The sequence below is a fragment of the Grampus griseus genome, assembly GCF_964374135.1.
Source record: "Grampus griseus genome assembly, chromosome: 6".
Lineage (NCBI taxonomy): Eukaryota > Metazoa > Chordata > Mammalia > Artiodactyla > Delphinidae > Grampus > Grampus griseus.
The window spans coordinates 32,397,234-32,423,295 of NC_139000.1; positions in this window are offsets into that span (position 1 = coordinate 32,397,234).

A 26,062-nucleotide genomic window follows, 5' to 3' on the forward strand; every position below is an offset into this window, starting at 1 on the left:
CAGTCAAAAGACACAGAATGGCCAAATGGATAAAAAACAAGGCCAATGGTATGTTGCCTATAATAAACTCACTGTAGCTTTAGGGACACATACAGGTGAAGGGATGGAAGAGATATTCCAAGCAAGTGGGAACCAAAATAGATCAGAAATAGATATACTTATATCAGACAAAATAGTCTGATATGGTATAGTCAAAATAGTCAAAAATGATCATGAGACCAAAAAAAGTCATTATACAGTTGACTTTTTTTTTTTTTTTGCGGTACGCAGACTTCTCACCGTTGTGGCCTCTCTCGTTGTGGAGCACAGGCTCCGGACACGCAGGCTCAGCGGCCATGGCTCACGGGCCCAGCCGCTCTGCGGCATGTGGGATCTTCCCGGACCAGGGCACAAACCCGTGTCCCCTGCATCGGCAGGCAGACTCTCAACCACTGCACCACCAGGGAAGCCCTACAGTTGACCTTTGAACAACGTGGGTTTGGACTGAATGGGTCCACTTATATGTGCATTTCTTTCACTAAATACATTACAGTACTACATGATCTACAGTTGGTTGAATCTGTGGATGCAGAGCTGCAGATATGGAGGGCTTACTGTAAAGTTATATGTGGATTCTGAATGGCACAGAGGGTTGGTGCCCCTAACACCTGCATTGTTCAAGGGTCAGTTGTATAATAACAAAGGGTCCAATTCATGAAAAGGATATAACAACTGTAAATATTTATGTCACCCAACATCAGATCACCTAAATATGTAAAGCAAATATTAACAGAACCAAAAGGAGAAATTAAAAAAACAATACAATAATAGTAGGGGAATTCATTATCCCACTCACAACAATAGATAGATAATCCAGAAGAAAACTAATAAGAAAACAGCAGATTTAAACAATGCTATAGACCATATGAGACTAACAGACGTGTATAGATAGAATACACATGATTTTTAAGGGCACACTGAATATTCTCCAGGATAGAGCACATATTAGGCTACAAAATAAGTCTTTACAAACTCAAGAAGGTTGAAATCATATCATGTATCTTTTCTAATCACAATGGTAGGAATCAATAACAGGAGGAAAATTGGAAAATTCACAATACATGGAAATTAAACAACATACTCCTAAACAACCAATGGGTTAAAAAAGAAATCAAACGAAAATCAAAAAATATCTTGAGACAAAACTGGAAACACAGCATACCAAAAGTTATGGGATGCAGCAAACACACTTCTAAAAGGAAAACTTATATTTATAAATACCTACATTAAGAAAAAAAGAAAAAGATCTCAAATAAATAACCTAAATTTACACCTCAAGGAACTAGAAAAAGAAGACCAAATTAAGCCCAAAGTTAATAGAAGGAAGGAAATAATAAAGATTAGAGCAGAAATAAGTGAAATGGAGAACAGTAGAAAAGATCCATGAAATTTAAGAGTTTGTTTTTGAAAGATAATAAAAACTACCAGACCTTTACCTAGAATAAGAAGAAAAAGAGAAGTGATCCAAATAAATAAAATTATAAATTAGAGAGACTTACAACTGATACCACAGATGTACAAAGGATCATAAGAGGCTACTATAAATAATTATACACCAACAAATTAGATAATCTAGAAGAGATGATGCTTAAATTCCTAGAAACATACAATATACTAAGATTGAATTATGAAGAAATAGAAAATCTGAACAGGCCAATAATAAGTAAGGAGACTGAATTAGTAATCAGAAACCTCCCAACCTCCCAGCAGAAACCAGACAGCCTCACTGGTGAATTCTAAATAATTCAAACATTTAAACAAGAATTAATGCCAATTTTTCTCAAACTCTTCCAAAATTGAAGAGGAGGAAACATTTCCAAACTCATTTTATGAGGCTAGTATCATTCTGATACCAAAGCCAGATAAGGACTCTATAAGAAAAGAAAATTACAGGCTAATAAACGTGATGAACATGATGTAAAAATTCTCAGCTGAACTCTAGCAAACTGAATTCAACAGCACATTAAAAGGATTATGATCAAATGGAACTTATTCCTAGGATGTAAGGACATTTCCACATATACAAATTAATATATATGATAGATCATATCAACAAAATGAAGGATAAAAATCATATCATCTCAATAGATGCAGAAAAAGCATTTGACAAAATTCAACATTCTTTCATGATAAAAACTCTCAAAAACTAGATATAGAAGTAATATACTTCAACATAATAAAGGCCATATATGACAAGCCCACAGCTAATATCATACTCAACAATGAAAAGCTGAAAACGTTTTCTCTAAGATCAGGAACTGGACAAGGATGCCCACTCTCACCACTTCTATTCAACTTGGTACTGGAAGTCCTAGCCAGAGCACTTAGGCAAGAAAAAGAAGTAAAAGATACCCAAATTGGAAAGGAAGACATAAAATTTTCTGTTTGCAGATGACATGATCTCATATGTAGAAAACTCTAAAGACTCCACCAAGAAGTATTAGACTTATAAACAAATTCAGTAAAGTTTCAGGATAAAAAAATCAACATAACAAAAATCAGTTGCACTTCTATACACTAACAACAAACTATCTGAAAAGCAAGTAGAGAAAAAATCTCATTTAAAATAAAATACTTATGAATAATCTTAATCAAGAAGGTGAAAGATCTGATGAAAAAATTAAAGAAGACGGAAATGGAAAGTTATCCCATGTTCGTGGACTGGAAGAATTAACATTATTAAAATGCCCATACTACCCAAAGCAATCTAGATTCAATGCAATCCCTATCAGTATTCCAGTGACATTTTTCATAGGAATAGAAAAAACAATTCTAAAATTCATATGGAACCACAGAAGGCCCCAGATAGCCAAAGCAATCTTGAGGAGAAAGAATGAAACTGTTGGTGTCACACTTCCTGATTTCAAACTATATTTCAAAGCTACGGTAATCAAAATATCATACTGGTGTAAAAACAGACACAGACCAATGGAACATAATTGAGAGCCCAGAAAAATATCCACATGTATATGGTCAACTAATGTTTGACAAGGCACCAAAAATATACAATGCAGGAGGGATAGCCTCTTCTATAAATAGTGCTGGGAAAACCGGATATTCACATGCAAAAGAATAAAACTGAATCCCTAAGTTACAGACCTCAGATGGATTAAAGACTTAAATGTAAGAGACCATAAGACTCCTGGAAGAGGGATTTCCCTGGTGGTCCAGTGGGTAAGACTCCACGCTCCCAATTCAGGCGGCCTGGAGGCTTGGTTCAATCCCTGGTCGGGGAACTAGATCCCACATGCATGCCACAACTAAGAGTTCACATGCTGCAACTAAGAAGTCGCATGCTGCAACTAAAAGATGCCACAACGAAGATCCTGCATGCCTCAACTAAGACCTGGTGCAGCCAAAATAAATAAATAAATAAATAAAAATCTTTAAAAAAGAATACTCCTGGAAGAAAACATAGAAGAAAACCTCCTTGACATTGGTCTTAGCAATAGTTTTTTGGATATGACATCAAAAGCAGAAGCAACACAAGCAAAAGTAAACAGTGGGACTACATGAAAAAATAAAGCTTCTGCACAGCAAAGGAAAAATTAATGAAATGAGAAGGCAACCTAAAGAATGGGAAAAATATTTGCGAAACATATACCTGATAAGGGATTTATATCCAAAATATAGGACTTCTCTGGTGGTGTAGTGGTTAAGAGTACACCTGCCAATGCAGGGGGCACGGGTTCGATCCCTGGTCGGAGAAGATCCCACACGCCCCAGAGCAACTAAGCCCGTGCGCCACAACTACTGAGCCCTCATGCCACCACTACTGAAGCCCGCACACCTAAAGCCCATGCTCCGCAACAAGAAACCACTACAGTGAGAAGCCCACGCATCTCAACAAAGAATAGCCCCCACTCGCCACAACTAGAGAAAGCCCACGCATAGCAACGAAGACCCAGCACAGCCAAAAAAAAAAAAAAAAGTATATATTTATATATTTATATATATATATATATATATATATATATATGTAAGGAACTCATACAACTCAATAAATAAAAACAAATCCAATTTTAAAAATAGGCAAAAGACCTGAATAGACACTTGTCCAAGAAGATTTCTTAATGCCCAATAGGTACATGAAAATGTGCTCAACATCACTAATCATCAAGAAATGAACATCAAAATCACAAGATATCCCCTCATACCTGTTAGAATGGCCGTTAACAGAAAGAGATAACAAGCGTTGGCAAGGATGTGGCAAAAAGTAAACCCTTGCTTGCTGTTGGTGGTTATATAAACTGGTACAGCAATTAAGGAAAACAGTATGGAAGTTCTTCAAGAAATTAAAAATAGAACTACCATGTGATCCAGCAATCCCACTTCTGGGTAAATAGCTGTAGGAAACAAAATCACTATCTTGAAGAGATGTCTATACTCTCAAGTTCATTGCAGCAGTATTCACATGAACCAAGATATGGAAATCAGGAGATGAATGGATAAAGTAGATGTGCTGTATGCATATACAATAGAATATTATTCAGTCTTAAAAAAAAAAAAGAAGGAAATCCTACCATTTCCGACAACATGGATGAACCCAGAGGATATTATGCTAAGTGAAATAAGTCAGGCAAAAAGCAAAAAATACTGATGATCTCACTTATATGTGGAATCTAAAAAAGTTGAACTCATAGAATCAGAGTAGAATGGTGGTTCCCGGGGCTGGGGCGATGGGAGAAATGGAGAGATGTTGGTCAAAGGGTACAAACTTTCAGTTATAAAATAAACAAGGTCTGAGGATCTAATATACAGTATGGTGACTGTAGGTAACAATACTGTGTTTTGCATACTTGAAATTTTCTGAGTAGATCTTAAATGTTCTCACCACCAAAAAAAAAAAAGGATACTATCTGAGGTGATGGATGTGTTAACTAACTTTATTGTGGTAATCATCACACTACATATAATATATATAATTTTTTAAAAGCATGATACATTTACCACTAGTGCTGGTATTCCACTTTAAGGAGAATCACTGGATCGGCCAGTAAGGGAAAATTACAGGAGAAAGTAAAATAGCAGACTTGCATTGTCAGTATTAGAGATAGATATGAGGTCATCAATATTTGAAAGAATAAACCTATGTGTGTCTGCACGTATCACTCATTCTGCCCAATGTTTTACCTACTCATGCCTCTCCCTTCAGAAATAGTTTGCCTTCACGTGGTATATAATCCAGTTTCCCAACCAGCTTTAGGAGATGCCAAATATTTAATGATACCCCACCTACAAACAATAAATACATCTGAGTCACTCAGACTCCTGGGGAAAGGGATGTTGAAAATTTGATGAAAGGGATTAATAAATTATAACCAGGCTATTAAGATGTGAATCACTAAAGACTCCTGGCACTCTTTTCTTTTCTGTAATTAGAATTAAGAAACAAATAAACAGACTCACCTCCCTGTGCTCAGATTTCCTCCCCTTCCTTTCTGAGGCCAATTGGTTGGTCTAGTTCATGGACTTTCATTTAGACATTAAGATGGCTTTAACTGATCAGCAGTAAAGGTTTGACAGTTCCAAGGCTGTGCACTGCTGCTCTAAACCAGATGCTGTGACCATATTGGTGAGATGCCAGTCGCACAGCTGGGAACAGGGAAGGCCCAATTTGCAGGCCACGGGGTTTCTTTGCAATCAAAGCGCTGCTGCCGATGGATTTCAGGACCTGCTTCAAGCTGTCGTAGACCGAAGCTTTCTGGAAGGAACCTTAGATGATCTCATCCCACCCCTTTTTGTATAAGCAGAAACTTACAAAAGTTTGAAACTTCTCTCAAAGGAGAGGGAGCAGGTTGCCCAAAGTTACACAACTTTTGATAGCAAGCCTCATACAAGAACCTGGGTCTCCTGACCCCTGGACTGCTGCTGCTCTTTCTACGTCTATTTCTACACATATTACAGGGGCCCGAATCCAACAGCTCTTTACGCTCCTATCCAGTCTACAACACAGTGTCAGAGGACAGCTACAAGCCTCAGGTATCTGAAGACAATCCCAGCACCTCACTGTGGGTGAAAGGTCCGTGGCTCCTCCCTCTGAATACCTGATGTGGAGCCCTGATGTCACACTCTTTTGGTGTGGGTGCAGACACTGACTGACTGACTCTCTTTCTCACCTTTGCATCCCAGATCCTGGACCAATGCCCAATAAAGAAGTCCTCAGGGGTAAAAATTGTTTAAATGAATGAATCATGAGAGTTTATCTAATTTCAGAACTTCTCTCTTTTTTTTTTTTCTTGAGTGCACAGTGACTCAATGCCAAGATTGGTTTAAAATGCATTTTCTTCCAATATGTCATGGATTCTCCTTCAAGACAAATCTTCAATAAACCTTTGCTCAGATTTACTACATTCTGGGCGCTGGGTAAAAAAAGAAAGTAAACACAGACCCCGTCTTCAGGGGCTCACAGTCTAGTGAGGGAGACTGATGTCTAGACGGTTGTGATCCGGGATGAAGGTACACCATGAGAGGGTGAATCATGGAGGGACGTGCAGACCAGAGGCAGGGGCAGAAGTGACAACTGAGCTGAGTGTTGAAGGATAAGTCATTTGGGGAGATGACAAGGAAGGGTGTTTCAGACGGAAGGAATAACATGTACAAAACCGTGGAATGAGATGGCATGAGAAAGCATGGCCAAAGATGTAGGAAGAAGGAAATTGGCAAATTTTAAGATGTTATACAAAAGAAATTTAAATTTGTTTCTCTGCTTGTTTGCTTTCCCAGAAGAGGTCATTGTTGAATAGAGGAAGAAGCATTGGATTTGGAACACGAATAGCTCAAAAAAATGAGTCCATTTATAGTTGCTGAGTTTATATTGTACATGCCAGGCTCAATTACACAGTTACCACATGATGGAGGATATATTACACCTCCCCATTTACAACCGGGGAAACTGGTGCTCAGTGAGTACTAGCAGGACTGTTTTCCTTTTCCGTCCTGTTTGTTGAGACCCTGGGGTGTACCATAATCCACCACCTCAGATACAGTACAAGGCTACATTATCCCTGTCTTGATAGGAAGTTTCCTTCTGCCATAAAGAGCTGCAATCCCTACTTCTCCCCTGAACTACTCCCATGATGACTCCTGCCAGGGCACTCAGGAATATCCCAGAACCTTCCAAAGCATGGGAAAACACTGCTCAGACCACGCTCCTGCTCACGCACCTCTCAGCAAACTTCCTTCACACGCCTGGAAGTGTGCCCCCTCAGGGTATGCGTGGGTGTGGAGTATTGCCCAGTCGCTCCCCTTTTCTCAAGTACTTGCTTCCCTTGTCCCAGCAACTCGTGTCCTCTTCGTATACTCCCATTCATTCAGAGCTTCCCTCCACTCAGGGTCACAGTTACTTACAGCCTAGCACAGTGGCACCTTTTCCCAGGAGGCCCCTTTCCCTCACACACAGAGTCACTCCCTCTGGGTGTGCCCTGCCCTTGGGGGCTTCCCTGCCATTTGTCAGAGCTCAGTTTATTCTGCACTCCACAAAAGATTGAGAATCCTAGAAGACAAGGACTCTTCGGACTCCTTTGCACCAATTGAGTAAGCGGTTGGCCTCCCAGGCATAAATGGGATGAATACCAGAGGAGAGTCAAGCCCTGACTCTGTCCCTTCTTGGGGCCAGGCTGTGTTAGAAGCTGGTGAAATAGGGTCCTTGCCTCACCCGGTCACCATGCAGGTTGAATGAGGCAGGCAAGTGCACCTGGGTAGATGTCTTGCTCTGATAAACATCTAGAGGTTCCATGGCTCATTCTCACCTCCAGCCCAGCATTGAGCCAGGAGACGGTGATGGAATGTGACCAGTGTTCTTGGTCAGCCCCACCGACCTGCTCAGTCCATGCATGTATGTCCCCAGTGCATCCTGCAGGAAGCACTTGTCATTTCTAGGAAGTGGAAAGCACCACTCCCTATTTCCTGCATATTTATTTTCTCACCTCTAATTATGTTCCTTTGGCCCGTTTAATGATATTTTGCCAGAGAGTGGAGTAAAATGTGTGTATTCATATTTTCGTCTTGAACCCCACCAAAGCTTTTAAATAGGTAGATTTCTTTCAAGAAGCATTTCTGACTGAGGAATGCTCAATACTATGACTCTTTCAGTGCTAATTGGCTCATTCTCTCATCATTGGGTTTGAATCTCAGCTCCTCCAATTACTACTATCTGTTTGATTTTGAACCAATGACTTAACCTAGGTCAGTTTTCTCATCTGTAAAATGGGAGTGATGACAGCTTTTCTGCAGCATGGTTGTAAACTTGAGAAATAATTACAAATTGCTCATAACAGGCACTCAATAAATCACTGCCCTACTGTGTTGAGGAGAGGTTTAATGTGTTCTCTACATAGACCTTACTTTCTATACTATCTTTCTAATCCTCTAGAGAAGAATGGTCAAAACCCCACATATCCCAGAAATAAGTCAAGTAAACTAATACTGAAAAGTGCCTATTGGATTGGAAACTGGACTTTTCTTTTTAACCTTAGTAAAATCAGTTTCACTGAAAAGATTGGATAACAAGTCATAATGAGTTGTGATGTAAACTTGCCACGACTTACACGTCCCCGCCATCCTCTGTACCAGTGTGTCCACATCAAATCTCCAAACTCAAATATCAGATAGTGGTTTCCTGGCAAAGATATCAGGCAGAGCTCATATCTTTCAAGTCCCAACCACCACCAGGCCAGAAATGATAATCACTTAAGAACGTTAATTGAATGTTATAATTACAGTCAGTGCATAATAGGCATTTTGCACTGATGTTGTGCACTGCCAAGAAAATATTTACTTGGCTAACTCAGGTCCATGACCAAGTCTATTTTTTTCACAACAGAAATAATGCTTTAATTTGGCATCACCAGACACACCAGAGTGAAACATCTTGGATATTTCAAACATAATCAAGATGTCTCTTAGGCTTTTGCCTCTTTTATAAGTCATATGCCTTCTGTCTTTGCAGGATCTAACCTAAGTCTTATGTGGATTATTTTGTATTCCTTACTGGCTTTTAATGAGATTAGCTATTTATTGAAGTTTTGTTTGGGGAGGGGCAGGAGAGGTGTGCTGGGGAGGGGGGTGAAACTTTGATTCATGTTTCTTGTCACAAAACCCCTTTCATCAAATTCGCTATTTCCCTTTCACTTGGATGTGTATTTCCCTTCAGATTTTTAGCCAATACTGTTCGCGGAAAGCCTTTTAAGCCACAGGCTCTCTGGCAAATAGCAAATGCTGCCTCCTCAGCCTCCTTGCACCCATCCCACCTTGGGCGTGATCAGAAGTGAGCCTCCGGTTGTGGGAATGGTAGACCCATGAGATTTGCCTTCAGCACCAACTTCCCAATTGTTCCCAGGGATGCATTGGTCCTCTCCAGGGACACTGTTATCCATCTGTGACCCACCCAGCCCTGGACGAGGTCATTCTAACCAAAAGACCCTTTCAGGATGGGAATCCTCACATTTAGGAAATGTCTATCTTGCTCAAGCCCTGAGGCAGTCCCCATTCCTCTCTCATTTTCCTCCAGATTTCACAGTATTTGCTAGGTATGCTTCATAGTTTGTGGCCTTTTCCTTGTTTTATTGAAGATGAAGGGTCTTTTCCCTCTTTTAAAAAAATTTCTTGTTGTTTACAGTGGGTTTGTAAGGAGAGCAAGAACTAAAAATGCCCTTAGGCTACAATCTTTAGCCAGAGCCCTACATGCCTTTTAAAACCCAACCCCTTCACTCATTTCTTAACCTTCTGTATTGTGTGTACTTCGGCAAAGTCTTTCAAAGCACGCTGTGGAATAAGGTGAGGGTACGTGTACATACATTTTAAAATGCCACATTCATCCATTTGCCCCTCTCTAAACCTTGATTTCTGTTTATCTCTTTGGAAGTCTTTTCATTCATTCTTTTCTGTCATTTCTCTCATCCAATCTGGAAACTCTCCTATTCTCTAAAAGAGGTCAAAGAGATATTACTTGGGCCCTCTCCTTTTCTCCTCTAGCCAGAAGAGCAAACTGCACTTGTCCGAGACGTAATTAGTTCTTTCCCTTCAGGGCCAAACTGTATGCCCTAAATCTCTAAAGAACGGTTCCCACATTGCTCATGCGTCCTGAATCTCTACACAAACCACCGGTAATGTGGCTCCCCTCACAACTCTCAACCACTGCCATGGAAACTGCCTTTTTCTGGTCTTGATTGAAAGGGCTTCTGGGAGAACTGCATGTAGGCATTCCACACCATGCCCCTTCTCTGTAGACACACTATATATTACAGAGATGAGCCCCTCGTTAGCTGAAGGGCCCCTTATTTCTTTCACCCACATCCCTGTGGGGCCATTGAGCAAGATAAGTATGGCATAGCAGCATTCTGCTCACCACAGTTCCCACCTGCTTCCTGCACCTGTTTTCTTGGGTTCCTGATCCAAGGGGAAAGAAAAGATGGTTCAACCTTGCATGTATGTTTATCCTGCTGGTGGATGTCATTAAATATGGAAAATCATGCAAATGGAGTTCCAAAGAAATGGATCACTGGATAGAAAATTCCCCCTGGATTCACTGTGTTCACAGCTGGGAAATCTGGTTCCTCAAAAAAGACACTTTCAGGATCCAGAATAATAGGAGGGAGGATAAAGCCATAACCTCACTGGTGTGAACAGAACAGCATATGTGAGAGCCTAGGCACAATGGCAATAACTTCTGCTGAGGCTGCCATTTACTAAGAACCTCCTATTCACAGCAGTTGTGAGAGGAAACTTTTAAAACCTTATCTCATCCAGTCCTCCCAATAATCCTTCCAACAATTACCTCCATTTTATGCATAAAGATATTGAGGATTCTGGTAGAGAATGGAAGGGACCATGGGAGTACTTTATAAGAGTGATTACACCGTTGGTGATTACTTGTTAAATCAAAAATGTTTTCACATTTGGCTTTGAATAAGTTTTCCAGGAAGCTGCAGATTGAGAGGTGAGGGCTGACCCTGAGCCTATATCTTTAAGCAATTTGAGGTTAGAGATCAATCTCTCCTGAAGTGCTTTTAAGTAAGAGAATAAAGCCTGTATCTCTCCCAGGCCAACATGCCCTCTTCCCAAGGTCAGCCATTGACATGAAAGGTCTACTACACAAGTCACGATATCCAGACACACCATGGCAGTTCCATTTTTGCCACTGTGACTATAAATATGATTAAATAGCACTTTCCAACTATCTCAAAGATCACAAGACTTTTGAACCAGAGGAATCTTAGAGATTCTGATCCCTGCATTTCAAGGAGTTGACAACTGAAGCCTAAGCAGGCAACGTGCTTAACTCAGTTGCCTTTTTTGAACTATGTAAAGACAAAAAGTTAGTATTATGACAAAAAATATTTCCTCCCTGATGTTTTCCTAACTCCCTATAATATTGGAAAAAAGTGTAAATAGTACATAAGTGCAGCCCCAGGACAGACACCTGCAGTCTGAAGGGAGTGAGGAGAAAGAGAGATTGTTCTGAGAAAGCTGAGGCTGAGTGGAAGAGACACTGAGGACAGAGTGCTGATGTGGGAAAGTGCCAGGGAAAAGCAGAAGTGCTGCATACTCTAGGGATGCAAGGAAGGACACATTTATATATTCTGCAAATTAAGGTAAAACTGTTTCATGGTCACATCCACCAAAAGCAAGAGGTCCAGTATCTTACCCTAACAGCTCCCTCCCCTCCCCTAGATTGTATGAAAACTGCAAAAGATTCCACATTTTGAAACTCTTGTTGGGTAGGAAGAATCCCCTGTGGCTCTCTTGCATGGACACTGGAAATAACCATCCATTCAGTATCCCCCACCACCTATCTGTGTCCCCCACCATCTATCCAGTGTCCCCCCACCATTTATCCAGTGTCCCCCCACCATCTATCCAGTGTCCCCCACCATCTATCCAGTGTCCCCCACCATCTATCCTGTGCCCCCTACCATCCATTCCATGCATCCCTATCTAGTGCTGCTACTATTTCCTGCAGAAAAGTCTTGCAGGCCAAAATGGGCCTTGAAAGGGAGGTCGTGACTTTCAGTACCCAATCCTTTTTCACTTACCTTCCAATACCCCATAGCTCCAGAGGTGCAATGCCAGAGCTGGTTCAGGCGTCTACCCACTATGAAATCTGCAGCCATCTTCCCACGAACCCACCAGGGCTCAGGCTGCTCACCTCTTCAACCCCACTAAACTACGGGGACATTCCACGGTTTTCTCCCTCAGATGTGTTTATTTTATTTGTTTTTTTTAATATTTATTTGGCTGCGTAGGGTCTTAGTTGCGGCATGCGGGGTCTTCATTGCGGCATGCAGGATCTTAGTTTCCTGACCAGGGATTGAACCAAGGCCCCCTGTATTGGGAGCGCGGAGTCTTAACCGCTGGGCAACCAGGGAAATCCCTGCCACAGATGTGTTTATGAGTTCATCAGAGAAGGCCTAGACCTCAGGAAAACAAAGTCTAACCCAGGTGAAACCGTCTTATTTAGTAGGTTTGGGTTTTTTAAATTAGGTATTTACAGAGTGCCTGGTACACGCCAGGTATTATTCACATGCTATTCAATCCTTACAACAATGCTTTGCTGTAGATAGAGAAGCTTCAGCAACTTACCCAAGGTCACTCAGCTAGAGCTGAGACTCAGATTCAAATGGGAATCCTCAGTGTCTGGGGTGTGAAATAGCACATTCTGGCTTTACTGTTGTGAACCACAGAATCATAGAGCTGCAAAGGCAGGCTTCATAGACCATTTCCCCTGCTGGTATTTCAATCCTGTCGCTGTGTTCAGCAGAGAAGTGGGACCTCTCATCCTTGGAGGGTCTCCTCTGGCACAGACTGAAATCTACCTTCCTTCAGTTTCTCCTAGATATGCTGGCTCTGGCCTTACTTCTTCCTCTTGATAGCATTTCAGAGTTTGAATGAAAGCTCTCCTGTCTTCTTTCCATTACTCTTTTGCAACCTAGTCATCCCCAGTTACTTCTGTGTTTTCATCCATGGCTGATTTCAACCTTCTGCCTTTTATTTCTGGTGTGAAGCTGGGTCCTGAGGGAGTTTTGAAAGAAGTCTCAACTATTATCAGTGACATTACTGGGCATTTGTGTTGAGTAAATCCTCATCCTATTCTTGGGAGACTCTACCAGGTGCCAGAAACTTTCAAACACGACTCATAGGTGATTTAGGAACATCCTTCAAAACCCCGCCTGGTGGGTAACGAGATGTTTACCTGTAATTACCTCAGAGCAAAGGTTAAGTACTTTGGAATATTGAAGACATTTTAAAAGATTATTTGCAAGAGGGAAAAATATGAGAACATCTGTTCTTTAAAATCACTGTAAAATATTCATGTACAAGTAAGTTAAAAAATACTGAGTAGTGAATCTCTTTGGAGTTAATTGGGTACGTGAGTTCAGAAAGTCTCAGCTGGGAAGAGAATTTTCCCTTAGAGTCCCTTCCTGTTTTTATCTTACAATTTTCTTTGTAATACTACACCTTTCCTGGGGGGATCATTGCCATGATATTTAAATAGGTTTTTTTTTTAATAAGGGTTTTTAAAATAGATCTTTCTTGGCAAATGAGAGAAGCTCTTTTGGAACTGTTCTAGTCTCCGAGATAAGCATTATGTAAAAGAGTGTTTGTGCCATGAACCCAGAGATTCACCTGAAGCACCATCGTGCCCTCTACAGAGCAGTTTAATTTTTATGAATTTCATTCTAGCCTCAAATATAGAAAAGCTCTTGGTTCTTTTAGTTGCAGCATGCAGGATCTAGTTCCCTGACTCAGACCCCTGCATTGGGAGAGCGGAGTCTTAACCGCCGGACCATCAGGGAAATCCCTCCCACAGATGTGTTTATGAGTTCACCAGAGAAGGCCCAGACCTCAGAAAAACAAAGTCTAACCCAGGTGAAACAGTTTTATTTAGTAGGTTTGGGTTTTTTTAATTAGGCATTTACAGAGTACCTGGTATATGCCAGGTATTATTCATATGCTATTCAATCCTAAAGGATCTCTGGGCCTCTTCTGGTTGGCAGTGTTTGGACTGGATTATACTGAAAGATAAACTGTGGACCTAACCCACTTCATAAAATTTGTGATGCCCAAATAAGATTGCCAAATTTAGAAAAAAATAAATAATGCCCAGTTAAAGATAAATTTCAGATAAACAACAATTTTTTAGTTATGTCCTGAAGACTGTATGTCATATAGCATCACTAAATCCAAATTCAGTGTCAACTGCCCTATGTTAATTTTCCTTAATGAACTTTAGTGATATCTCCATCATGGAATAGAATAAAAACTGCATCTATTTTTTAAATCTCTATGAAAGACATAACAAATCCTTTCTTGACAAAAGAAATATGTGCCAATTGAGGCATATGGCTAGTCTCACCCAATGTACGTGCCTTGTACAGAATTGGAATCTGGGCCTCCACCCATTTCTTAAGAGCTGATAATTAGGAGAAACTACATATGAGCTCAAAACCAAAAGAAAGAAAGAAAGAAAAAAAAAGGTGGGGGGAAGGAAATGATATGCACCTGAGGAATTGTGAAGAGGTCAGGGACCTTGTGCCTTACTGTTGTTTTCCCCTGCATCTAGCACTGTGTCCAAAACACAATAAACACTGTAAAATAATGTGTTGATGAATAAATGAATGAATAAATCATTCTAAAGCCTCTTTCCCAAGCCATTGCTACAAGGTATCTAGGGGCCTTTCAGATCTTTGTGTTGTGTTAAGCTCCAAGAAGATAAGAAACTAATTAGGCTTTAAAACTTGTGGCTATGTGAGTGAATGAGTTTTGACAAGAAGCAAATTTCTCTTCCTTAAATGGGACTCTGCTTCTTACCTGAGATAAAATAGATAAAACAGGCTGAAGTTTAAATGAGAAACCACTTTGCAGTTTCCAGTAGAGGCATTCATGATGAAATAGTCTCAAAAACATTGGACACTACCAATACCCCAACCCTGCCCCATAAATTTCCTATTAAAGAAGACACCCCATGTTGAAATGTTAAAGTGCACAGTAGAAGGCCAGGAATCAGCGAACCTGAATGGAACGAACTTAACAAAGTGGAGGGGGATGGGATGGGATGGGACAGACAGAGGGAATGGAACTGAAACACCTAAACTGATGACACCTTAAAGGCACTGTGTCTCTTTAACAGGAGAATTTTGCAATAGAATGTTACAAGTATTTTTGAGATGTCTGTTAAAGTACTGACCAGAAAGTTTGCTCTAAGTAATTGGGCATTAGGGTGGATGTTATTTAACTACTATTAAATGGAGATTTATTTAATGTTCTTGTGCAAAGCCTGTGAAACCAAAGGTGTTTTATGTTTTGATCACTTCAGCTGAGTGTGCACCAAACTTGTTCCCGCTCCTACCATTCTTTGATCCTTGAATTTTATTTATATCTGATCAATTTCATGAGATAAAACACTAGCTAGAAAAATGCAAGTAACTAATCCATATTTCTTTCCATAAAAGGGGAATTCTTTCCATATAAAAGAAATATAATCCCTATTTTCTATGATTCAGATAGCTAAAGGTTTATTTTTATCATGTAAATGCATGTTTTAATAGATTTTTGTTGTTGTTTTGCTAACCCCAGTTCATTTTGAAGCTTCTTCAAAAAAAACTCAATATGGATATTTTATTTCCCAAAGTTTATTGAAGCAAATAGGGACAATGAATGGTCTCTAATACTGTATACTAAATTTTAAGGATGTATTTTCTGTGCTGTACTGGGCAGAAAATAGCTATTATATAAAATCACTTAAAAAAGCAAACAAGCGGGCTTCCCTGGTGGCACAGTGGTTGAGAGTCCGCCTGCCGATGCAGGGGACACGGGTTCGTGTCCCGGTCCGGGAACATCCCACGTGCCGCAGAGCGGCTGGGCCCGTGAGCCATGGCCGCTGAGCCTGCATGTCCGGAGTCTGTGCTCCGCAACAGGAGAGGCCACAACAGTGAGAGGCCCGCGTAATGCAAAAAAAAAGAAGCAAACAAGCTTTTGTAATCTCTTCTGCAGCAATAAGTTCTTCAGCAATACACATATAATTGCCTTAATAAAATGAGACTCTGTTTTCATTTGATCTGAAACTTTATTTGAAAATGAAAAACAAATTTTAAACTTAAAGAAGTATGTTGAACAGGTCGATCTGATCAATGTAAGGAATTGAATTGTATTGTCTTTGTTTGGAAATGTTTTACCTATCCATCCTTATCCAAAAATGTACGTAAGGTAATATAATGCAAAACACATGGGCAGGGCTTCCCTGGTGGCGCAGTTGTTGAGAGTCCGCCTGCCGATGCAGGGGACACGGGTTCGTGCCCCGGTCCGGGAAGATCCCACATGCCGCGGAGCAGCTGGGCCTGTGAGCCATGGCCGCTGAGCCTGCGTGTCCGGAGCCTGTGCTCCGCAACGGGAGAGGCCACAACAGTGAGAGGCCCGCGTACCGCAAAAAACAAAACAGAACAAAACACATGTTCAAGGAAAATTTTAAATACTAACTGGGGACAACCTTTTATATATTTGAAGTCAACAGATATGTTCTCTTTAGGTTTTGGGGGGTGGGGCTAAAACATATAGTTTCTTCAACCATTGTTGAAGTGTCAGCACCTGTTGTAGACTAAACGTGTCCCCCCAAATTCATATGTTGAAATCCTAACCTCCAAGGTGATAGTATTTGGAGATAGGGCCTTTGGGAGGTGATTAGGTCATGAGAACAGAGCCCTCACGAATGGGATTAGTGCTTTTATAAAAGAGATACCAGAGAGCCACCTTGTCCCTTCCACCACATGAGGACACAATGAGAAGACGGCTGTCTATGAAAGCAGGAAGCCAGTTCTTAACAGACACCAAATCTGTCAGCATCTTGATCTTGGACTTCCCAGCCTCCAGAACTGTGAGAAATAAATATCTGTTGTTTAAACCACCCAGTCTATGGGCTTTTGTTATGGTAGCTCAAAAGGATTAATATAGTACCCCTCCATTCTTTGTCCATACCTAAACATGCTCTGGTTTATAAATGACCCACTTACAGTGTGTGAAACCAAAACTTGGCCACAGAACAATGGAAAACTGGCAGGTCACCCTCCTTGTTCTGGGCGCCATATTACTGGCATACAATGCCATCTATTTTTGTTGCCTTTTTGGCATCCCTAAACAACTATATTAAAGATTTATTTTATATTGCACTTTATTGTTGCTTATAATTGAATGAATATGAAAGTTAATATAAATACAATATAAAGTGTCAAGATAACATTTTAAAGTATTTTAATGTGTTTTTCTTTTTCCCACATCTTTGTACATCACATTTGTCCTTTTCAGCCAGAGGGTCATTGCCTTGAAGAGAGTAAAGATTGTTAAAGCTGACTGTGAAAAGAAAGATGTCAGTTCAACTTTTAACTTCCAAATTAGGATCTGAAAATTGTGAGAATCAAGAATTTCATTTTCAAAAGCGAAGTTTTGGGGAGAGAAGAAAAGATGTATGGGCTCCAAAGAGCCAAATTTAGAAGGCTCAGTTTTCAGTGTTTTCCATAAACCAGTGAGCAGGTAGCATGCAGGATATGAATAAGAGTAGGAAATAACATGGCCTTTTCAGCAGCTGTGAGTCCTCCACTGCAGCTCAGGAAACATCTCAGTTTCCTCCAAAGTATATGCAGGCATGGAGAGCTTGGAGGGATGGTGAAGTGCTGTCCTTAAGTCCTCTCTGCCTTAACAGGTCATGCCTTCACATCTGCAGATACATCTCAAAATACCTACTAGGTCATTTCCTGATGATAACTGGGGCACCTCTCCCTCCCACCCCAACATTCTGGGGTTACAAACCTATCTGGGGTTCTCTATCACCCCTGATTTTTAACTAAATTATGTTAATTAACTAAGTATATACATTTCACAAATGTATACATTTGTAAAGTGCACAAAGCATAAGTGTACAGTTGGATGGATTTTCACATGCAGACAGATCAAGAAACAGACCATTTGTGCCCCAGAACCCCCATCTTGTGCCCCTCCCAATCATTAATACCCCCTTCCCAAAGGTAGCCACCATTCTGTCTTCTATCACCATAGATTAGTTTTACCTCTTTTGGAAATTTATACATTTTTGTATTGTATTCTTTTGTATCCAGTTTCTTCCACTCAATATTATGTGTGTGTTTTTCATCTATGTTGTCACCTATAGATATAGTCTATTCATTTTCATTGTTGAAGCATATCCTATTGAATAAATATATCACAGTTTCTTTATTTTTCCATTCAGCTGTTGATGGATATTTGAGCGGTTTACAGTTTTTTAGCTATTGCAAATAATGCTGCTGTGAATATTCCTAATCATGTTTTATGATGCCCATATGTCCTCATTTCTGTTGGATTTACACCTAAGAGTGAAATTGCTACTGGATCGTAAGCTATTTATATATTAAGTTCTAATAATTGCTGACAAAGTTTTCCAAAATAGTTGTATTCATTTGAACCTTAGGAAATTATAGTTTTTGCAGGTCAAAGTAGTTGGATATTAGTAATTTCAATGGCTTAACCTCCAATTTACACTTCTACCAGCAATGTATGAGAGATCCAGTTGCTCCACGTCCTTGTCAACATGTGATATTGTCAGTGTTTTAGATTTAGCCATTCTAGTGAATGTAGTGTTACTGCTTTCTACTTTTAATTTCCATCTTCATAATGGCTAATGATCCTGAGCCCTTTTTCATATCCTCGTTGGCCATTTGGATATCCTCTTTTTTGAAGTTCTATTCAAGGTTTTTTGCATTTTTAGACATTGGATTGTTTATCTTTTTCTGATTGATTGTACACATTCCTTTTACATTCTGGACACAACTTCATTGTCAAATACGTTTATTGCAAATATCTTCTCCCACTTAGTAGTTGCTTTTCGCACTCTCAATAGTATATTTGATGAACAAAAGTTTTTAGTTTTAATATCATCCAGTTTTCTAATATTTTCCTTTTTATTTAGTGCTACTTCCACCCTAATGTTTAAGAACTCTTTTTCTACTCCAAAGTCATTAATGTATTCTCCTATGTTATTCTCTAGAAGCCTTGTAATTTTAACTGTCACATTTATAATTATAATCCACTTGGAATTAATTTTTGCGTAAGGTGTGAAGTAGGTGACAAGGTTCATTATTTTTCCATATGAATATCCTGTTGACCCAGAACCATTTGTTAAAGAGAAGAATCTTTTCTTATTGTACTGCAATGTCCCCTTTGTCATAAATCAGGTGACTGGACAAGTGTTAGTCCATGTCTGGACTTTCTATTCTATACCACTGGTTTATCTCTCTCTTACCACTACTACACACTTGTAATTACTATAGCTTTGTTTGGTAGTGTAGCCTTCCAATTTTATAATTCAAGATTGCCTTAGGTGTTCTTGGCCCTCTGTGTCTTCATATAAATTCTGGAAGCAGCCTGTTATACACACACACACACACACACACATGCACGCACGCACGCGCATGCACGCACGCACGCACACATATGCTGATGTTTTGATTAGGCTTACAATAATCTATAAGCTAATTTGGGGAGAAGAGATAATATTGGGTCTTCTAATCCATGAATGTAGAATAGGCTTCCATTTGCTTAGTTCCTCTTATGAAACAGCAAATGCTTTGAGAGAAAAAGCAATGCAGAATGGTTAGCTCAGTTCAATGAGTTCTCCTTCTTTCAAGGATCTTGAAACTTCAAGTCCTGGTTACTTGGTAGCTCACCAGCACCTTCAGACAAATATTTTTCCCTAGTTTTACCTGGAAGGAGATTGCTCTGATACAAGTTTTTCCATCAAAATGGAAGTGAGTGTTAGAAGGTAGAAGTGGGGTAAGGCAGGAGTCTGGTAGCCAACGAATGATTTCAAATCTGGGTTTTGCTACTTACTCTATTTGTGATTATAGCAAGCCTCAATTCACTTTAAAAACATCAGATTATAGACACAAAGGTTGGAGATGATGGGGTGTATTCATGGAACAGCTTTTTTCTAGAAGACTATGGAAGAGAAGACTAAAAATGCAGGGGGAAGTCCACACAATATCGGCAGTTAATCTGTGTTCACCATGCACCAGCCATGTGCTATCAGACACTATTATCCTCATGTCGCAGATGAATAAACTAAGGATTAAACAGTAATTAGTCCCTGGTCTCCTAGCTAGCACCAATCAGTGATGGAGCCTGGATTTCAATTCATGCAGCCTGATTCAGAGCATCTGCTCCTAACTGAAGATTTCAGCAGTGGACTATGAAAACGTCTTCACTTTCAGATGTCTTTAAGGCTGAAATGATATATATGATTTAGGAGGATCACTCTGGTCATGCTTGAAGGATACATAAATCTCTCAACATAGTTTTTATATCTAGATTTCTATGCTAGTGACCTGTATTGTTTAAACTAAATAAAACAAACAAAAAATAAAACTCCTGCAATTTATTAAGTCATGTATCTAAAGAGACCACTGCCCAACTTGTTGCAAATGTTATCCATTTTCTCGGTTTTGTATTTCTGTCTTGAATTGCTAGATTCATAATTCCCACCAAACAAAACTACTTCTTGAGAAATGGATACACATGATGTATCATGTCTTCTATACATATTTGGGTTCCTTTCTGGCCTATTTCTCCATGTTTGAGATTGCTACTCTTACTAGATATATTTTTTTCATGTTTATTATTATTACTTTTTAATTGCTAAAAATAATCTCTCAATAGCATAATCTTGTCAATATTTCTGTGTATGTCTTCTCCTGGCATGGGGGATTTAGATGCTATAGATATTTTTAATAAATTATTTTAATTTCTCTGGTTGTGAAAATCGGGTGCATTTTTAAGCTTATTTTCATATTAACATCATCTTTTTGTGATTAATTCTTAATCTATTATTAGCTTTTTCTCTTTCCTTGTTGTCATCTTATCCCATTTGTTCTTTTCATTAAAACCTCATCGTTGTCTGCCTTTTGGCAGAGACATTTTAGCTTTGCATATTCTAAGTAGGTGATATTATCTAGCATTATTTCTTACATACTGAATACTGCATAAATTTATCACCTCTAAGCAACTGGGCCAATACTGTTGTCTTATTTTTTCGACTCCTATTGTCTTGGTGTCTTAGTCAGTTCAGGCTATTATAACAAATTGCCATAGACTGGGTGGCTTAAACAACAAACATTTATTTCTCACAGTTCTGGAGGCTGGGAAGTCCAAGATCAAGGTGCCAGCAGATCTGGCATCTGGTGAGAGCCAGCCTCCTGGTTTGCAGATGGTTGTCTTCTTGTTGTATCCTCACTTGGTGGAGAGCAGAGAGACAGGAAGCAAGCTCTGTCCCATCTCTTTGTCTAAAGGCACTAATCCCATTCATGAAGGTGGAACCTCTCAAACTACCATCACATTGGGGGTTAAGATTTCAACAAATGAAATGGGAAGTGGGAAGGGGACACAAGCATTCAGTCCGTAACACTTAGGTTTGATGTTGAAATCCTCTCTTGACTTACAGTGATGATTTCACTATATGCTACTTAATTTGTTGGCTTCTTGGGATATTTACCAGGTCTGCTAATTTAATGGATTAGTTGTCTCTTGGGTCTATTATTAAATTGATTTTAAAAAATCCGTTGATAGTGAGGATTCACAACATGATTTCATGCATCCTACAATAATAATACTAACTATAATAGCAATAATAATAAATCTGAATGTTTATTACATCCCTGGCCCTGTGCTAAATGCCCTGCATACATCATCTCATTTAACCCTCCCAAAGTCAGTATCACTAACCCATTTATCATATGACAACACCAACACAGACATTAAGTGGCAGAGTATGATTCAAACCCAGGTCCTTCTGACTCCAGAGTCCGTGCTCTGCTCTATTTAACACTAGCACCACCCGACCGAGCTGCCTTTCAGTAACACTGACGATTGGCTAAGCTCATCCTCGCTGGTCTTGACTTCATGCATAACTTTTCTGTTTATTCTGTTTTTTGTTTTTTTGGTTTTTTTCGGTACGCGGGCCTCTCACTGTTGTGGCCTCTCCCATTGCGGAGCACAGGCTCAGCAGCCATGGCTCACGGGCCCAGCCGCTCCGCGGCATCTTCCCGGACCAGGGCATGAACCTGTGTCCCCTGCATCGGCAGGTGGACTCTCAACCACTGCGCCACCAGGGAAGCCCTGTTTATTCTGTTTTGCCATATAAAACCTTCTAACATTTAGTTCAAGCATATAAAATAAAAGATCTAGTGGGAATTTTATGGCAAGAATTGAAATAAAAATTCAGAGTGTCGAGTCACACCATAATTTGAACTATATTTTAAAATCCACACAATGTATTGACTTCCTGGGTTTAAAATCATTTCTGAAATTTTTCCATATATGTACTTGTCTGTCCTTTAAATGTTACCCTGTGCCGTTTGGCATGTAGGTGCCTGGAGGTTTAGTTAACCAGAGAGACAGTTACCTGTCGTTGTTTTATAGCTTGTGTTCCACCTTCTGGAAGCAAAGGAGAAGATGACAAGAACCTTAAGTAGCACATGTGCCCCAATCCCCAGACTTGTGCCACCAGACAGACTACTGGGTGAAAGACAGTTGCTGGAGGACTACATGGAAATGGCCACCCCGCCCACCTGGGCCTTAGCCTCCCAGGCAGAGGTCATACGTGTCTGTGTGCACACTGTGGCTGCCCCCTGGGTCCCGTGCAGCCTGGGGCCAGCCTGAGCCTAGACTCTTGAACAGAAAATCCTCATCCTAGCCCTTTTCCTTCCTCATCACTGAGCTCCTCCTGGCTGACCACTGGGCTCCTATCATTGCTAAATTTCATCCTCTTGGTAGGTCAATCATTCTACCCTGTCAACGTGATTATGAGTTTCTGTAATCCAGTAGTCTGGCTTTTGTTTCATCTTCAAAACTGTAAAACGCATTTTCAACATCTTCACATAGATTTTACTTACAATATTCAGTAGGTCCAAAGATGGAGTTTAGAAGCATAGAAAAATCCTCCCTGCTACTTTAACCTGAATAATTAACAGGTTATGGGTACTCAGCAAGAATATGTTGCTTTCCTATACCAGAGTCCCTCTGGTATAACACTTGGGGACTCTTTTAAGGTGACTATTAAGCAATATTCAGGCATTTCTGGGTCTTCTGGACATGGGCCATCCACTAGCACCAAAATTTTGCCCATATTTTAATACCTCCCTTATTCTGGCATTTAGTATAGCTAGAAACAGCCTTTTATTTTTTCCCTTCATTTTTGCAGTTCTCAGATTGAGGAGGGTTTTATCTGCCACGACACATTCTTCTAAATCTCTTATTTTCAGCTTTGTTTCAGAGTCTTTTATAATGCGTGTTCATCAGAGAGACCACAGGGGTAGCTATACTTATTTCTTTAAATTTCTATAAGAATAGTGTAGGCAAAAAGAATCACTATCCACCAGTGACCTTTAGCCTTTGCTTCTTGGGTCCACTTCTCTCTCTCTCTCACTAACTCTGCTTGGACCGTGGTCTGCCACAGTCACTCCTGGTACTTCCGGCTCTTCCAGCTTAATTTCAGAGAGATACTAGCCTTCTCTCACCTCCTTTAACTCACCAAGCTCCTTCCTGCCTCAGGGCCTTTGCATGTGCTGCCCCTCTGTCTGGAACACTCTCTGTCCTCCGTCTCTACCCTGACACACATTTCCCCACTGTAGCCCCATCCTTTTTCTGCCTCCCCTCTCCTCTTATCCTTCAGGTCTCTGCTTTCCTGTCCCTTCTCCAGTGGGTCATTTCCAGCCAGAACTCCCCTCCTTCAGTCTAAATGACATCTTATATCACTCTCAGTCATATCACACTGTCCTTTTCCTTCATACCTTCTATCACATTTCCAATCATATACATCTTCATGTTTGTGTATTTCATACCCAGCTCTCCCACTTTTCCTCTAAGCCCCATGAAGGCAGAGGCTTGTTTGCCATTGGAACCGCACACCCAGCCCAAGGCATTAAAAAGCCCACAATCACTATTTAACTGGATGAGTGAATGAATGAGCAAATGTTGAATATTCTAGGAACATTTTCCTAGGTGACAGAAGAAAACAAAAAACTTGAAAATTCAGTACCTGAAGAGTTTAGAGAATTCTCTATCTTAATTTTACTGACTGTCAAGCCTGATTAGCTTGCCTAGGTTGTCACGTGGAGGAAACCAGTGCTAGGGTGACCAGCCATCCCAGTTTGCTCAGGGCTGTCTTGTCTGTAGCACAGCAAGTCCCTCATGTTGGGGAACCTTTCCATCCCAGCACAACCAGGGTGGGAGGTTGCCCAACCTAGCACAGTCCTTCTCTTAACCTCACCTGAGATAAGAGAGTAACAAATTTCTCTGACCTCTGAGTGTTTTCTTTCAGCACCAAGATTGATTAATTTTTGTGGACTTTCTAGGTGTGCAAACATCTTTTCTTCTTAAATGCAAAGACACATTTTGGCTGGAAAGAAAACCTGTGGCTGGGCTCTTATTTTGGTTGGTGTATTAAAGGGGACCATAAATGGGGACCATAAAAGGGTTTCTGTTTGCGGGTGTTGTTGAGTTGTTCCTACAAACCGTATTGTTGTGAGAATTTTTCTTTGTTTTCTTCCTCTTTTCCTCCTACTTCTTTTTCACTTCGTTCAGATTTACCTGTACCTCGGAGAACATTCCTCTTCTGCCAATCTTCAAGGCCCTCTCTTGTCTTAAAGCACAATTTATGGAATTTCTTGAGTCTGGCTGGCTTTACCCTCTCATTCACAAGCCTATTTTCTTTCTTCCCGTTGCCTGGTAATGAGTTCCAGTTTGCCGGTTATTGTTTCTAATGTCCTTTTTGTAATTCTTTGAAGCATGTGATTATAAAGAGGGGTTAATTCAAAATCTTCCTGATTCTAAATTTCTGAGAAATGCTTTGTGAACCATTTCTTTTCTCTCTCCTTCCTATCTGCTTCCATTTTATTCCGTCTTATAATAGTAATAACTAATAATACCATTCGAAGTTGTCTTCTTTTATTTAGTTGCCTTTTTTTCTTTCCTGAGTTAATTTATTAACTAGCCTACTATTTTTTTTCTTTAGGGGTTTGCCTGCCTTGCAACTCAGCAGCTGTCATAAGTCCTCCTCTGCTTTGAGTTTTAATAGAGTTCTATTTTTATAGGGGGAACCCCACAAATTTGAATGCAAAGGCTTGTAATTCACTCTCACCCTATCTTTCTGCTTTTGTCATTTAGAGTTGATTATTAAGGCAGAGTCTGTGGCAACACCATCCACCAAGTGCTGTCTGCTCTGAATGTTAGACATGGAGGTTCAGGAGCAGCCTCACCTTTGCGAACCCAGACTGATAAAGTGATATGATGTGATATGATACAGAGTCTATCCAGGAATGGGAGAAAAAATTCTATGGGTAGTTATCTGAAAATCAGTAAATAGAAGCTCTGTGTGATAAGGCGCAAAAGAGAAGCATTTGGCTACCAGAAGGAGTGTTTCCAGCTCATGAATAATCAAATCAATAGGAAAATATTAATAACCAAAATAACCTGCAAACACAACAGACTCAGACGTTTGGTGGGGCCTCATGATTCCTCTTTAAAACATGCCAAACACTATTTTCATTGACTTCAAGAAACAGATACACAGTCTTCAGTAATGGGGAGCTTATTGGGAGGAGGTAGTAGCAGCTCTGAGCCAATGCTCACCTCGTCTGTCGGTCTGTCTGTCTCTCCCCCTTTCCTGGGGTTTCTGCCTTCTCTTGGACTCTCCCGCTCAACTGTCCTAGGCAGAGACAATCTGATAGGGCCAGACAATTGGCATTCAGTAGGAGTTTCTCTGTTAAGCAGCCTCGAGCTCCAGCTGGTCCAATCCAAACAGCAGAATTTGTTCTACTCAAAGCATGAAGCTTTCATAAACCATGAAAAAAAGGTTGCTAAGAGGCTACTTTACTTGGAAGGGAACTGCATAACTGGCACCTTGGAGGCTGTGTAAGGAAAAAAGTAAGAGTATGAACAGCTGATAAACAAACTAGAAGTTCTGGCTGAGTTGGAAAGGAGGTAAAAG